The sequence below is a fragment of the Coturnix japonica genome, chromosome 2, assembly GCF_054131305.1.
Source record: "Coturnix japonica strain WE chromosome 2, WE-NBRP24, whole genome shotgun sequence".
Lineage (NCBI taxonomy): Eukaryota > Metazoa > Chordata > Aves > Galliformes > Phasianidae > Coturnix > Coturnix japonica.
The window spans coordinates 135,519,120-135,536,405 of NC_140664.1; the positions used below are offsets into that span (position 1 = coordinate 135,519,120).

At 45.3% G+C, this 17,286-nt stretch overlaps 1 long non-coding RNA gene across 1 annotated transcript; it reads left to right on the top strand.

Annotated features, from left to right (window-relative positions):
- Window positions 1-225: 225 nt before the first annotated feature.
- On the top strand, window positions 226-11,294 carry LOC146762181 (uncharacterized). Its single transcript, XR_014943216.1, has 3 exons — window positions 226-346; window positions 10,098-10,285; window positions 10,502-11,294. It is a non-coding gene; the product is annotated as an uncharacterized LOC146762181 (long non-coding RNA).
- Window positions 11,295-17,286: the final 5,992 nt, after the last annotated feature.

A 17,286-nucleotide genomic window follows, 5' to 3' on the forward strand; every position in this document is an offset into this window, starting at 1 on the left:
TGTGAGCATTGCTATCCATAGCTGGTTCGGTCACCTGCCATGCAGCCCCCACACAGCTGGGCTGTGTTTTGGGCTGGCTTTGGGTCTCACAGCAATTTGGGCAGAGCACTCTGCCAGCTCTCCCTCCTCTTGCCCCGCTGCCATGCTCCTGCTGATGGAGCAGAGCTGTGTGGGAACACTGAGTGCTGCACGGTGCCCACATTTCCAGGAGGAAGTTGAAAAATTGAGGAAGGTGCCAAAAACAGCTGCAAAGATGATATGAGAGCCGGAAGAAATAGCTTGCAAGAGACTCAGAGCTCACACTGTTTAGCTTATCGGAAGGAAGACTGAGAGAACATTAAAGCACGTAAGTACATTCTCTTGAGGGGAAAAAAAATACAAGATATTAAAGGGATCTTTAATCTATTAGAGAGAGGAATAACAGGAGCTGGTGCTGGAGGGCAAAGACAGACAAGCTCCAGCCAGGAAAAAGGCTTTGTGCTTTCCTCATAGCGGTGAAGGTGATGCACTGCTCAGGGAGGGAACCACGCTCCATTTCCTTGTATCCAGGCACAGCGTTTTCTGACACTGCCATCATTTCTCAGGCTCTTGACCTCAGACAGATGTGGTCTGCTGTGTCCTGGGGCTCGAACAAAGTAATGCAATGATCTCTCCTGGTTTCAGGCTTTCTCATCGCTTGCAGCAAAACAGGAAGAAAAAGTACTGCTATTGGGTAGACTTGACCCAAAGCACAGGTTTACCTGCACAGCAGCCTCACATGGGCTGTTTTTCACTGCTGGGTGATAAGAGGTGGTGAATACTGGGTGAGCCCTGCTCATACCATGGGTAGTCCAAGGCAGTGGGTAAAGCTGGCCCATCTCAGAGGTGTTTCTCTAGCAGCACTTCAAGCTGTTAGTCTCATTTCCCCCTGTGGGGCCTTGCATGGAAAGCCCTTCCCTTTGCTCCCAGGCCAAAACCGGGTCAAAAATAACATCAAGCTTTGCATGATGCAAACCCAGCCCCCAGAAATAGGCAAGGAGCAGTGATATGTTTGCACATATCTCTGCTGGGAAGGGCTGGCTGAAATTAGGAGCTGACCGGAACCTGAAAATGAGCTGCTGGAAACTGCTTGTCCCTTCTCTACCCTTGTGCTCCTTCCACCGGCGTGACGAGGTGCAAAACATCCCCCAGCCAAAGTACTAGCTTGTTTTCAATGTTTTCTCGGTGTAGGCACAAATACTTACACATGGTACAGACAAGGAGAAATACAGCTTTAAATGCTTTAACATTCGAGAAAAGTACTCTGTGTACCAGGAGTTTTAGCAATCTCTTTGGGAGAGCCAAGTGTCTGAGCAAATTAGCCTTGGATACGAACAGCCTTGCAAGCGGCTGTCTAAGAGTGAGCAAATACCATATTATTAAAGACAAATGAAAGTAGCAATTGAACTGAAGAAGACAAAGAGTTTTGCTCATGTGGATGCTGAGCGTTGTTTTTTTTTCCCCGTGTGCATTTCTGAGCTCAAACCCAATGAGAGCCAAGCTGCTTGTACATTCACTGGATTCCGAGTGATTATTTAGTGAAGGTCTTATGCAAATCGCATGTCACTGTCCCCATCATGAGCAGCAGCCCATGGCTGGGCTCAGCCTGAGGAAGATTCTGCAGTGTGAGATGTGTTTGTTCAAGAAATGGCCCCCTCTTTGATGGGCTCCATTAAGCACAGAGCTTCCACTTTGGTCAGGAATGCGTCTCCTATTTCTAATAAACACAGCGGCTAATTAGCTGAGGGGAGGGGCTCAAAGGAAAGAAAGGGGTTGGAATAGAGATTGGAATTTCTTTAGGCTTTGAGATCTGGATGAGGTTTTTGCAGCTGGAGAGTGTGATACCAGGTGAGAATAATCTGACCCTTGTCAGCTGGGCACCATGAAGATGAAGCCAATGCCGTGATGGCAGAGCAGAGAGGCTCACTGTGAGCTGTGAGTTTTGCTGCATACACAGACAGAAGCCCATAGACTCCTGCAAATGCATCCCAGAAAGACTTTAACCCCATGGGGTGGGATATAAATTACCTTCCATGAAATAACACAGAGGAAATACGCTACCTACTGTCCCTTCAGTGTGTTTTCTCCCCAGACCTACTGCCAAGCAAATTATTTCCACCCAGCTGAGCCCTAAATCCATCCCACATCAGCACAGATAGGGTTTGGTCTTCATCAAGTCATCCCTAGAGCGTCCTCCCAGGGGTCAAAGAGGCCACATCCAGGCTGGTGCAAAGCAGATCATTCACAGCCTGTGTGCTCATAGGACAGCTTGTGCTGTGCAGCCCTAATTCCCTGGCAGGCAGCCTGCACCAGATGTGCCTGACACATGGTGGGACTGACTGCATCGTGCCACGCACGGACCCTGAGCTCAGAGGGCAGCACCAGCAGCCAGAAGGCAGCTCGGAGAACCAAGTGGTTCCAAGTGTGCTCTTCTGCTGCTGATGCCATCCTCACAACAAGGTTGTTCAGTGCAAACTAGACCGTTCTATGCTGTGATCTGACTTTGTGAAGTCCTCAGGGACTGTTCTGGGGTTGTTCCCCATGCCTGCCATGGAAAGCTCCTTGCTCTCTACATGCCATCTGCAAGACTCAGCATCAGGGGATCAGGTCTCACCATGGGTAGCACTTTATTGTCACTACAGTTTTGGTGCTGTTGCTCAGAGCTTGCCCCCTCTGTGTGGATCTGGGGTTGAATCCTGCTCCAGCCTTTCCAGCTGAAGCAGTCTCTGTGTGGAGCCTGCTCTGCTTGGGCTCGAGATAGCTAATCTTGCCTTGCTCCTCCTAGCAACAAACTAGTTGTTTGTGCCCAACATGATAGTAAACACAAGAGGTGGAGTAAGAAACATGCTGAGCCAGGAGAGCTGGAAGAGGGGCTCTCTGTCTGAGTGGAGGAGCTGGCTTGGCTCCTTCTTTTCAAGCTTGGACTGACTTCAGGAGCAAAGCAAGGCATCAGATGTTCCCCTCTTCCTTGTCCAGTCTGAATCTGTCATAATATTTTTAATACATTTTGCTTATTGCATGTATCTAGATGCAATCTAAGACTGAAAAATGTGATTTGAATTTCCAGCTCAGCAACACCTGCTGTCAAATCCAGCCTGCCTTAGCCAGCCCTCTGAGATGGTGATCTATGCCTATCAAGTCATGGCTGCTGCATTGAGATGCAAGAAAGTCAGGGTCAGATTCACACCCGCTGGACCAGTTCAATACCCAGCCATACCACTCATGTAAGCTGGTGGTCAGCACAGTGGCATCCAGGAGGAGTAAAGAGGTTTCTCTGATGCTTATGATATGGGCTGTTCAAATTTGTATAATAGAACATCCCAAAGCACTTGTATTTTGTAGCTTTCTTTAAGAACAGCAGACATGGGAGAAGTATTAGCCAGATTCCAACAGTCTGAATTCTTTGTCCATTGCCACAATCCCAAGACCTTGGGACCAGCCAGTCTCATCCCAGTGCAGCACCCATCATGACAATGGGACAACCCTTGGGCATCAGCTCTGTGCCTTTCCATGGTAGGGGACTGATGACCATTGCTATTTCTGCCTTTGATTGCTGTGAACCATCACTGGACCACAGAATCATTTGAGTTGGAAAGGACCCTTAAAGGCCATCTAGTCCATCTCTTCTGCAATGAACAGGGATGCCTACAGCTTGATCAGAGCCCTTTCCAGCCTGACTATGAATGCCTCCAAGGACAGGTCACCCACCACATCTCTGGGCAACCTCTGCCAGTGCTTCACTACTTTTATTATAAAAAACTTTTTCCTTAAATTCAATCTAAATCTCCCAACAGCCCAGCAGCAAAACCCCACATATAGCTTCTGTCTGTGCCAACCTGCCTCCCTTTTACACCTATGAAGCCAGGTGCTTAAGGATCATCCGCAAGCAGAGCTCTTCAATGTGCCTTCTCTTCCCTGTGTTGTCAGACCTCAGGTTCCTATGACTTGCAACTTGGACCGTGACAATTTGCAGTCACAACCACCCCCTACACACACAAGTGCCCCTTCCTCCTTCTGCTGGACACGCTGTCATTAACGAGTCTTTCTAACTTTTGGCTAATTGGCAGAGGTTATGTGCATGCTTCAGAAAAAGGGTAAATCGTTATAACCTCATGCCTCTGTAGTCAATTATAGATTGTTTTCCCAGCTCAGCCAATTTGGCAGGCGGTGACATTGCAGTAAAAAATGAAAGCCTTCAGCCAGCATGCCTGATGTCTCTGCTTGAGAGCAGCTCAAACCAGAACCTGCATCTTGGTCCTCACCCCAGTACATAGAGAGATGAGCTCTGGATGTGTGTCAGTCCCAGGGCAGGCAGACTGGGTTTTATTCATTTGTTTGCTCTTTTTTGGTCAGGTCAGAGGTGATGCTTCTATAAAGCAGCAAGGCTGATTTGTAAGAGCATCTGGTACCGTCTCACAGGATAAAATGCTCAGGTGGAGCCTCTGTGTTACTTTGATTTTATCCCCATCCTTCAGTTTCCATCCTCCAGTGTAAAGAGGAGAATCCCTTGCACCTGGGCTCCCACATTGTCTCTGAGTGCTCTTGAAGGACAACATGATGCAGTTCCCAGCTAGAGCATAGAATCATAGAATCATAGAATCATAGAATCATAGAATCATAGAATCATAGAATCATAGAATCATAGAATCATAGAATCATAGAATCATAGAATGACTTGGGTTGGAAAAGACCTCAAAGATCATGAAGTTCCAACCCCCCTGCCTGGCAGGGCCATCAAACTTCCACATTTACTAGATCAGGTTGCCCAGGGCCCCGTCCAACCTGGCCTTGAACACCTCCAAGGACGGGGCATCCACAACCTCCCTGGGCAGCCTGTTCCAGGACCTCACTACTCTCCTAGTGAAGAACTTCCCCCTAACATCCAACCTAAATCAACCCTCTTTCAACTTAAATCCATTTCCAGAAGAGCAGTGATGCAGTGGCACAGGATGCCCAGGGAGGTGGTGGAGTCACCATCCCTGGAGATGTGTGTAAGGATGTGGAGATGTGGCACTGAGGGATGTGGTCAGTTGGCATGGTGCATGGTGGGGGTGGTTGGGGTTGGACTTGGGGACCTCAGTGGTCTTTTCCAACCTTAATGATTCTACGTCTGGATTCATGCTCACAAAGACTCTTGTAATTTCACATACCTCAAGATTTAATATACAAGAGCGCTGCAATTGCTCGCTTATAAGCTACTAGGGTCTGAGCAGGAGCACCAAACCACAGACCCAGCCCCAGGCCTGTGTATTCCTTCAGCCATTAATACAGAACAGAAGCAGTGCCATCCCCCTTTGTAGATACTTGAGCAAAACAAAGTGGTTGTGCAAAGCACAGGATTTTGGATCGTGCGTGGGGGCACTGCTAGGCAATGTCCAAGTGCTCTGTTTATAAGTCCACCACCTGTTAGTGCTGTGCTGACTGTGCAGCTGTTTGGGGAATTACATCAAAAAGCACTCGGGGAGGTTGCTCAAACCAAAGGCAGCCAGACAACATCTTCTTGACCATCTGCTACAGAGTTCAGTGAGGTGTGGCACATGGCCACCTCCACAGTAAGGATGAGCCAGGGTTTTTGAGCTGTTTCACTCTGTATCTCCTTTTACAAGTCACTTCCAAGGCAGTGCTGCAATAGCAGGTTGCTACTTACGATGCTACATAGTCCAGTCCTGAGGCTGCATAGTGAAACTGGAAAAGGATGTAAATTGCAGTGCTGCACCTGGGTTCTTCCAGTTAAAATGGACAAGCTGGAAAAGGGCTCTGAACCTGAAATCTTCTGCTGCTTTTGCTAATCTTGAAAATTAGGAACCTCAAGCTTCTGGTTGGCCATGAAAACAAGGGCATATGTTATTCACCCTACATGAAGGTTAATCATTTTCACTGATATAGAAGATCCAAGAGCTCCAGCCATTTGGCAGCCTGCAAGTGTTAAATGTACCTCCTAGCCCACGGGATGGGACCAAACCCCAGCTTCTGTGGCTGCTTGTGACCAGCCATCTGCTCCAATAATAAAAGTGAAGAATTACGTTGCTTGGTTGACTTGGCTTCTCCAACAGAAAATGATAAGGCACTTTATATCTTAATATTTAATGTCTGCCAATATCCATGCAAGGAACAGATTTGTGAGAGCAGGTAGCTTTGTAGTCTTTCTGGAGCAGTGACCAGAGGATAAGAGCTAATGCCAGAAAAATCAGGAGCAAAAATGATGCACAATTTTAACAGCTTGAGTGATAAAACCAGTGGAAGTGTCTCTTTACAACCCAAATATGAGGACTTTAAATCATGATTGGATGTTCTACTGGCTGATAGATTGTAACTCATCCGGAGATTAGATGCTTGCTGAAGGCATTCCCAGACAGATAAAAAGCCTGGGTTAGGTGCGTGGGCAGAAGACAGGGGCTGCAAAGAGCAGCTCCCTCCAAACAGAGGTTTCCAAACAGCCCTGTGTTCCATCATGCTTGGATCTTTGGGTGCATGGCCATGACACAGCCATCTGTCAGAAAAGTGTTACTGATCCAAAGTCTCGACCTAACCTCTGTATTTATCCCCACATTTCACCTCCATTAAGCACCGTGTAACTCTGCTTTGATTTTGGTGCCTCTTCCATCCCCAGACTCTTTCCTGGTGCTGATATCTTGCAGAGACACTGGAATACATGACCTTTTAAGGGTCTCTTCCAACTCAAATGACTCAATGGCTTTATGATTCTACAATAGGAGATGCTGAATAACCACTGCATTCCTCCTCCCCTGCCTGGAGCTCTGTATGTCACCTGGTGCGAAATTACCAAATATTTGTGGAAGAGCTTTCCAGTTCCTCAGTGGAGTCTTTTCTTCCACCCCAAGGTATTGGTGTTACAAGTTGGGGTCACCCAGCCAAGTGTTGAGGTCTCCATCACTGCTGCTCACTCTGGGCTGTCTCCTTGGTCAACAAGCCCAGGGTGAATTTTTTCTCCTCTTAAATCCATCACCCAAATTAGGGCAGACAAATCTCATCCTGAAAGTGCCCCTTTCTCCTCTGTGCACTCATCCTGGGGTGAATATGTCGCATCTGATGTTAGATGAGCTTCACCCTCCGTGTGTCAGCAGCACTTCGGTCTGCTGCTGGTCTGTGGTAGGATGGGTTTTATCCTCTCATCCTTCTCAATTCCAAAGCTCAGTTCTGAGCTTTAGAGATGCTTTGAAGAGAGCAAAGCAGCTCTGAGCTTGGTTTTGGATTGTTCCTGTAGGACAATATTGTCCTAATAATATCATCAGCACAGGGTGACGTCAGGAGGAAGGAACAGGAGGTTCTCCTCTCTCTTATTCAAACGGGTCTAAATTACGGCGATAGGGTTATTTTTTTTAGCCAAAGATTTTTTAGCTTTTTAAAGGGAATTCAGCTCCCCAGACATGCCCTACAGATTTGTGTCAGCTTTTGTTGAACTGCCAATAATAAAAGAAAGAGAAAAGAAAAAGCAGGAGCCTGTAGGAAGGAGCCTGTAGGAATCATGTTCCAAAAAGTCTGAAGTTGGGATTAAAATAAAAGAGAAAATAATAATTAGCTTACGATCTATGAATTGTTGTTAATGTTGCCTCAATTTTACCTTTTACGAGCATTTAAAATCTCTCAGAAGTTAGAAATAAGAATAATAAAAAATGGCTTTGTTCCCAGCAGAAACAAATGCTTTCTTCAGCAAGATCCTTCCTCTTTAATTGATTGATTCACTTCAGATTTTAAAATGATTGCATTTCTGGTCGGCTTAAATCTGAACTTGCAGTGAACTAAGCGAGTCACTGAGCTGCTTTATGAGCTTAATTAACTAATGAAGTGCTTGTTATCAGCGCCAAAGATTTCTTTGACGCAAATTACTAGCACCCAGAAATGTAAATAACCCCCCAAAATGAGTTCTGAGAAAATCACATCGGCTAATTCATTTTAAGCACAACTAATGGCTTATATTGCTTGGCCAGTTAGTATCGATTTATTTTAGGCAGTAATTAACCACTGTGTGAGTAAGAAATATATTATCTTTCTCCTGTAAGAATGTGTAGTCATAAAGAGGAATCAATACTGATCCAACTAAACCCCACTGTACCGATAAATTGCCACTGTTTGCATTTATTATTTATGCTGTTTCTTAGGTGCCCAAGTACATAATATACAAGCAGATTTTTAATTAAAAAGTGATAAGATATCCAGTTAATTTATGGGCAGCAGTGAGCCAGTCTGTGAGAGCCTGGTGGGGCGGAAGGACCGGCTGCTCACAGGTCTCCAGCCAAGCTGAGTTTGCCTCTCCCATGCAACATGAACACAAATGGATCCTTGCTCAGCCCCCATCACCTGCTGCCACCCAAAAATATGTTCCTGGGATGGGGCTTGGCTTGGACCTGGTGAACCGCCTATGGCTTTAATGGGGATCAACACCTTCAGGCAATACTCAGTGCAATATCTTCACTCATCCTTGCAACTCCATATAGTCTACTGGACAACACCGTTATAGCCTTAAAAAGCCTGTACAATCTAGTAGGTCTGCATCTTATCATAGAATCATAGAATCACTAAAGAAAAGACCTCTGGGATCACCAAGTCCAACCCCAACCCACCCCACCATGCCCACCGTATCCCTCAGTGCCACATCTCCATGGTTCTGAAACACCTCCAGGGATGGTGACCCTACCTCCAATATGGGCAGCCTGTTCCAAGATAGGTACCATTCAAGAGCCCATAGAACCTAGTAAGCTGCTGCTGGGGAGCTCCTGTCTCCCAACACGATTTCCCAAGCAAAACCTCCTTGCCTCCAGGGCTGTTATTTATTTTCTTTTTCTTTAAATATGGAATTTCGCTGTTCTAATCAGATGGTATCAGATGGTTTAAGGTCGTTTTTATTACTATGATGATTATTATTTTAAGTGCGTTATTTATTTATGACGTTTTTGCTGCATATTTTAGCAGGGCAAGATTTTGCCTGAGGGTTGAGCATGCATAGGCTCCATGCAATAGCCTTCCACCAGGCAGACAGAATAAGCACATGGGCATAAGAGCAAACTCTTGCCACTTGATATTTTAGTGTTATGGGATTAAAATGTTCATTTATCTTCTATTCCTAGTGTGAACAGTGATGCGCAGTGTTCCTTAATCTCACAATGTGTCCCCCATAACTTACCTCCTACCTACGTCCTCTTGCAGTGTCTATTCACAAGTCCCTATTCCTGGAGCCTCGTGATAATTCGGCAATTTATGAACTTTTCTTCAATGGCAACAACAAAATGCTTCTCTTCCTTGTGACTGGAGGGAGCTGCTGGTATGAAACTCATCTGTGAAAACAACTAGCATGCAACGTTCTAAAACTCTGTGGTTTTTCCAGATCCAGTCTTATGATTTTTCGTGTTGGCTGAGGAGAGGGGAAATCTGCCTCGTGATTTTTGGTTCTCGTTAGCATTGCTGTCATGGTTGTTATGTGTGGGAATGCGGCTGGTGAAGCTGCACAGCTCATTTCCCTCTCTCTCCCGAGATACTGCCTTGGACAGCTTGGAAATCCCTCAAGATGAAGCTGTTATTTTGAGTGCTTTTATCAGGCTGGGTCAGGAGCTTGGGTCTGTCTGGGAAAATAACTGTGCTGTGGGGTTGGAAACACCAAGGTCCCCAGCTCAGGTGGGATGCAGACACACACATGGCCAAGGCCTTCCTTCAGCCAAATGACCAATTACTTATCAGACTAATTCTACTGCTCTAATGCAAAGTATCAGTACAGCATTGCCTTTCCCTGCAGGACTTTTCATAATGAGGATGGTGAGACTTTGGAATGAACTGCCCAGGGAAGTTGTGGATGCCCATCAATGGAGATATTCAAAGTTGGGTTGGATGGGACTTTGGGCAACCTGGTCAAGTGGGAGGTGTCCTTGACCAGTACAGTGGGTTGGAATGAGGTGAGCTCTTCCAAACCAAACCATTCTGTGATTCTGGTACATGCAGGTGTATTGAGACAGGGATCAGGGAGGGCATCGTTGATGGACTCAAGCTTTTGCTTGACCTTGGAACTTTGGGGGCAGTCAAATGAAGTGTCAAAGTATATCTAACTAATACTCTTATTTTCATCTAAGGCATTTATGTCAATATCACCTTGTCCAGCAAGGCTGTGGATGTCCCCTCCCTGGAAACCAGGCTGGATGGGGCTGTGAGCAACCAGGTCTAGAAGGAGGTGTCCCTGCCTACAGCAGGGGATTGGAACTGGCTGGTGTTCTTAAAGGTCCCTTCCAACCCAAACCATTCTATGATTCTATGATCACAGGTAATTATAGGTAACATTAATAATTTTATGTCATGTTATTATGCATGCATAAATAGAGCAAGGCAATTTTACACTTAACCAAAAATGCAATAGAAAAAAGAATATAAAAATGGCAGTGATCTAATGGTTGTGAACTGAATATCTAAAAATATATTCAGAAACTGGAATTGCTGTGAGGAACAAATATCAACATAATGATGTTTCTCTTAAATATAGCAGAAAAGGATCGCAGCAGCAGAACTTTTTGCAAGTTAACTTGGGAAGTACGAGGTGAGACAGACCCGCTGTGTATTCCTTGTTTATCAGCCCTGATAGCCTGACACCTTCAGCTGGGAAAACCCTGTCTGGTGAGGCCGGGGAGAAGGGATGAACTCATGGGGGTGCCAAGAGCCCTGAGGTCTTGGATCAAAGGACCGAGCCTTTCCCCAGCAAGAGACTTCATGGACAAAGCAGTGTGGTGGCACAAGTTTGGGAAATCTCTTGGTTGTCAGTGTCAATGGACAATGTCAATGGCTGTCAATTGGACTGATTTGCACTGAATTAAATTTGTTTCCGAGTTTTTGTTTTTAAAAAAGCTTCATTGAAACAATAAAATAGAAAAAATAGTGCCCCCAGATAAAAGGCAGCCCTTGTTTTCTCTGCATCAGGGAGTGTTGATGATGTTGGGGACTAAACCTGAGCAAAGCTTGACAATATCCTCCCTGGAAGCTGCAGAAGACAAAGGACATGAATCCCTGATGGAAAAGACTGTGAAGGGTCAATAGACCTCATTTACAATGGGAAACTGAAGGAAAACGGGAGTACTCAGCAGCTGTGCAGACCAAGCAGGGTCACCGGTGGAGATTTTGGGTCTAAGTTGAAAGCTTTGGAGAAATGAAGAAAAAAAGAGAAGAAGTAAAATCTGGGGAAGTGCTTTTATCACAAACCCTTGTCCTCAGAAAGCTGTGGCAATAACAAATGCGTCCTCTAGCACATAAAGAAGAAGAAATAAAGGTTAAAACTATGTAGATCGTGTAGCTGTTTTTTTGTTGTTTTTTCTTTTTTTTTTAACCTTTTTACTTTAATTGCCAGTTGTGATGGCAGAGAAAAAATATGTAAAAAGCAAGAATAGCTAAAAATAGGTCAGATAAAAGGCAGCATATCGAGCCATAAATTATCCAGAGCCCAATAAAAGCTCAGTGAATGAGACAGTGGAATGTGTGGGGGCATGAAGACATAATGATATTAAATTAGAGCTTGCCTTCAAAACTGGAGAGGGTTGTGAATTACTCTCATTTAAGAGCCTTGCGGTAATCGATAGCAGCTTTTGCTGCCTGTGGACAAAATCTCATAAATTCCCTTTTATTGCAGGTGTCTGTGCAAGAAGAACATGTGTGATGGGGGCTCCGAGGAAGGGGAGTGGTGCGGATGAAGTGTCCGTGCTCAGGCTGTGCTCCTCCTGCCCTCACTCCCAGGATGCTCAATGCTCGCTGTGCTAATTGCTGTGCCGTTGCACTTAGGAGGTAAAATGCTGTCAAGCTAGGCTCCCTCTGGAGAAATTAAATGCTCTGCCTACACTGCATGCACCATCAGGCTGGGCATTTCCGTAATGGATCGCTGGGTCTGAGTCTACTCTCACTGGTGTAATCCTAATGTGTAGGAACAAGAGTATTCCATCATTAAATCTGAGGGTCTTCTAGTTTGGGTCCAAAGCATCCAAATTCTTCATTTCTGAAGCCAGAAATACATAGCAGAGCTGCAGCCTATATTTCCTACAAGGACTGTTGCTTTGCATGTTGGCAGTGTTTGTGGATTGCTACTTTGTCCATGCCTGGACACCCATCTTATTCTGGAGACTGATGAGAAATGTTGGTGTCTTGGCTTTTAGTGCAGGAGACATGGGTGTGTTGGGGTATCTCTGGGTAGAGAAATATCTGCACATTCTGGTATCTCACAGCCAAAACTTATTACAGGCCACAAAACTCAGGATCTTTTAGTATGCATGGGACCTGTAACACAAATACAGTGTACAGTGTACAAAGTACAAGTACAATGTGCCATAGTAACATAGGAAAGCACAAAGGAAAAAATTATTATCTGAAAGGCTGGTAATGCATTGGCACAGGCTGCCCAGGGAGGTAGGGGGGGGGTCACAATCCCTGGAGGTGTTCCAGAACCACAGGGACGTGGTCAGTGGGCATGGTGGGGGTGGGATGATGAACTGGAGGTTGGACTTAGAGGTCTTTTCCAACCTTAATGATTCTACTTTTCTGTATCATGGAAAAAGGTAACAAAAGGCAGCGTTCCCCAGACAATCCAGGATGGACGGAGCCTCTTGGCTTCCTGTGATGTTTGCATTGCTTCTTGCTTGTTAATAATTAACAGGAATCTCTTGGGCCAGTACCTCAGGAGCTGTGTGCATCTTCCTGATGGGCTTTGCAGGACAAGCCTTCACCCCAGGGAGACCTGGACCATTGGGAGATGAACGACAACAGGGCTTAGCTCTGCAGTGAGGACACAAAGCCACACTTTGGCCATGATGTTGGCTGGAGGAGAGCTGGAGTTACCAGGATCTTTGGAAGGAAACTGAGACCTGGTGTGCCTTGCTCAGTCAGGGCTTCAGGCCAGCACGCAGCCCGGCATGTGAGAAAGCAGCAACCAGCAGTTATCTGCATTCCTCTCATTCCACCAACAAAGTCTCCCCACAGTTCATTTCCTCTAGAAAGGTATTAAGGAATATTAAAAGGATAAGAATCTGCTCATTAAAGATATGTCCAGCAGATCCCTCGCTCACAAAAGGAAAGACTGCAGGGCTTAATTTACCCAATTGTTGATGATTGATTAGCAGGGCTATTTAGAAATGTTTTTGATCCTCCAGTCCCCACATTACAAGCATGGCTAAAGCTGTAGGGCTGGACTGTTCCCAACTAATCTCGGAAGCTGAGGGAACTTGGAACAAGATTTTATTAATACTCCAATCGATAAGCACCAGGGAGCAGAAAAAGAAAAGCATTCTGCCGTATTGCATCAAGGGTGGCAGGTTTTCAGTGGGCTTGGACAGCTTGCTTGGCTGCTGAGCACCTTGCAGAGCTGTGTGCTGGGCATGCACCATTCCTGGCAGCCCATGTTGTTCTAGCAATGTGCTTGGAAGCTGCTGCTGCATGGCTGCTTGCTTCTCTGCAGCTCCATGCCATGGGGGAATGTGGGGCAAGGATAGAGTTGCTTTGAAATGTCAGCAGGCCCCCTCACCAAGATGTTCTTAATTGAGTCTTTTCATCTTTATCTTTTATCTTTCAGGCTAGATACTAGGAAAAAATTCTTCTCAGAAGGAGAGGTGATGGAGAGGCCCAGGCTGCCCATGGAGCTGCTAAGGTCACCATCCCTGGAGGTGTTCCAGAGCCATGAAGCTGTGTCACTGAGGGGACATGGTCAGTGGGCATGGTGGGGGTGGGTTGGGGTTGGTCTCAGCAGTCTTTCTCAACCTTAGTGTTGAATCAGTGGTGGTATCCAGCTCCCCTCACTTCGCTTGGTCTCCATGTCAGTGATGGTCACAGTTCCCTTTTCAGCCAATGAACAGAAGCAGACACTTGTAAGGTGTGATTTATTTACTCTGTTTTAAAGATGTACACTGAGATGCACTGTGTGGTGGGCTTCCATTGCCCAGATCTGTTTACAGAGAACTGAATTGTTAAAAAATAGCAGTGAGAGTCAACAGAGATGACTGGACAGCTCATGATGGTTGCATATGACCTGCCATTACAATGAGATGACGCCTAACATGAAAGACTATGGCCTTTGCGCTGTCCTCAGATGTCACATTTGGCCTCTTACTGCAGCTCCAGAAGCACACAGATCACCTGTAAACTTGATGTCATCTGGGTCTGGTGCCTGCCAGGTGTACATGAATAACTCAGATTGTCTGGGACATTTCAGATGGCATCAGCCATCTGTATTTAGACTTTCCTTATCCTGCCTACTAGCATCTTCCTGCTGGGTTGACATGTTGAACAACAGACAGTCAAAGAAAAAGACATGGAAGCTGTGATGTCTGACAGGGACGTGGTAGCCTTAGAGAAAATTTCAGACAATCATATCAGATCCAAACTACTTATGCTGGTTCTTGTCACTTAGCAAAGATTCAGTGGAAGGCATTAGCACTCCCTTGACTTTCAGTGCTAACATGATTTTGAAGACACAGTGCCTAAGAACAGAACCCAATTGTGGTGGGCAACAAGCAGCTCAAATGGATGGAAAGATTGGCTGCACATTTTTTGCTATGCGAAGGAGAAAAAATGGCTGCAATTAATCTTTTTGTGTAACTTTCTGCTTGAATCTTCCTTGTGGTGAATCCCAACACTGAGGTTGAACTGAGGTATTCAATGGAATATGTTGCTTACTCCAGTAATTGTAATGGTGGAAGACTGGAATCCTTTGTCCACAGTCAATCAGTTTAATGACAAGCTTGAGAATTCCATGAATCCTGTGAATCCTTCCCTGTCTCTCCAGAGATTTGCTTGGATATACTGTGCAGTAAAGCATTGGTATGGATATATTAAAGCAGTACTCACCCTCTGTATCACTCACTGGTTGTGTCCCAGAGGTGTTCACAATCAGGGTCAAAGTGCAAGAAATCTATGGGCACCTTTTCTTTCCCTTAAATATAGCCCTGCAAGCAAGAACACTGTAAGGCGGTTCACAATCCCTGCACTTTGGCATTCCAAAATTAACATCTGACAAAGATCTTCTCAGAGCTGCTCCTCCGAACCTGAAATCCTGTTGGGTCCATGGGTGCCTCAGTTTCCCCTCTGCAATAATGGGACACCAGCACTCATCTGTGCTGCTGGAGCTCTTCTAGTGGTTGCAGATTGTTCTGACAACATGTATGCTCTAACATACCGAGCTGAGGATTATATAAACTAACTATGCACATAAATTGAAGGATTTATGAGGGGAAGAAGGAAGGTTATGTTTGTGTATTTTTTATTACAGGATATAAACAGGCAAATAAACAGTTTTCCATGTAGTCTGAGCTTTAAGGCAACCCAAATCCTTTCCCACTGTTTTTCAGAGTCCTGAAAGAGACAGGCAAGGGAGCAGATACGCATTTATTTCTCTGCAAAGAAACAAACAAGCACAAAGTAGTTTAAAGTTAGGATGAGGATGAATGCAGCCATTCTCATCTCTTAGGTCTGACAGTGATGCAGTCTCTCTTCATTTCCTGGTTTAGGGTTCACCAGCCTTTAGGTGCCCTAAGCATAAATTTTCCAAGAGGACTGATCATGGCAGGCTTCTTTAATGGGGAGGAATGGAGTATGAGTCATCTGATCTTGTCTCAACTATTGTAGATGGTGAGTCCATCTGTGAGAAGCACTGCAGTAGGGAGATACACAGGCAGTGCATTTACACTTGTGGGCTCAAAATTAGAGGTTCAGATGAGAGGACAGGATTCTGTTTCTTATCAAATGGATCCAGAATTACAGAAGTGGACACCTTGAACTGCAGATCAAAGGGCTGTAAGCTTCAGCCCATCTAAGTGGTGCTTAATAGCTGTGGCCTCCATCTAAGGTAGTCTGGGATCTTGTTACAGGCAATGGAGGCCCCAGTTCATCACCACTACAAGCTGTCGTTGCATCACTTCAGCCCCAAGCCAATTGTGAGACACTATCATACACAAGAACCATCTAATTTCCTACCCTGAAACAACTCCAGAAGGAAGTTGGATGTGGATCCATGGATGCATTAAGCTGTTAATGCAGAGTTTGGCTCAGCCTTGATGTTGGAGTACAATTGTCAGTCATGTTCTTAGGGCATCCCAGCAGCCCGGGAGCATTGATATTCATGAGAGTTCAGCTTTTCTCACTCTTGTCAAGGAAAATTAAGCCTCTTCCCTCCCACCTGGGATTTACCACCTGAACTGGGAAATCCACTACTCTAGAAAAGATACAAAATGAACTCCACAAAACAGCTATGAGTTTTTTCTGGAAAATCTGGGCTTATCAGAAACAAACTTTTAAGCCTGGAGACAAGAAGTAATGTGTTGAAAAGAAACTTCAGTGAGCTACAGGGAAAAGACTTGTCTGCATTTCAGTCGGTCACAAGGTGCAATAACTGACCATACTAATGAATGCAAGTATGTACTCTGGATCAGTTCTCTGAGTTTGGTTAATCAATTACAGGACAGTTTTGCTTGCTATTGCCTTTTCAGCATGCCTCAGAAAGAAGGCTTGGATTTATTTGTGATTTAAAAACTGTATGTTATTATGAAAAGCACATAGTGTCTGTGGCCCTCCCAAACCAACTTTGTATGGATTCCCACCTTCCTCAGGTTCTTCAAGAAGGGATGACAGGCTGGTAGAATAGTGGACTAATGAGACAGAAGAGAACCAGACTGCCCAGAAGACTAGGGCAAGTTTTCAAGGAACATATCTCACAGGATCTTCAGAGGATCTTCAAAGAACACTCAAAGGACAGGGCTGCTGAGAGGATGTCATGGATACAGGAATACCCTTTCTGGCAACACTTTGTTGTTTAGGTCCCTATACATTTTCCATTTCTGGGCATAGCTAGGTATCCTTCAGCAAGAATTATTTAAGTGGTGGTAGTTTGTTCTCCTCAGCATCTGAATTTTACTCAGAAAGATTAAGAAAAAAACAACACTGGAAGCTGAAAATTGTTGCTTAAGCTTTGGCATCTAGTCCAGTAGTCTTCCTTTCTCTTCCTGTCCCACTGTGCTTTCATAGCCACTCCAGTTTGAGTTTGAGGTTATCTTCGTACAGATGTCACAGAGAGGAGTGGCACTCATGGCCTGTTTCCTCTTTCCAAGAGAAGATCCCACGTGGGGTGACACATGGGGGCATGGCCTGCCAACAGACAGCAGCACAAATGATGTCCTGTAGGTACTTCAGCCTGTCTGGATAACTCATAGAACTGTATAGCCATAGAGGTTGGTTGGAAGGGACTTCTGGAGATCACTGGGTCCAACCATATGCTAAAAGCAGATTCCCTGCAATAAGTGGAGCAGG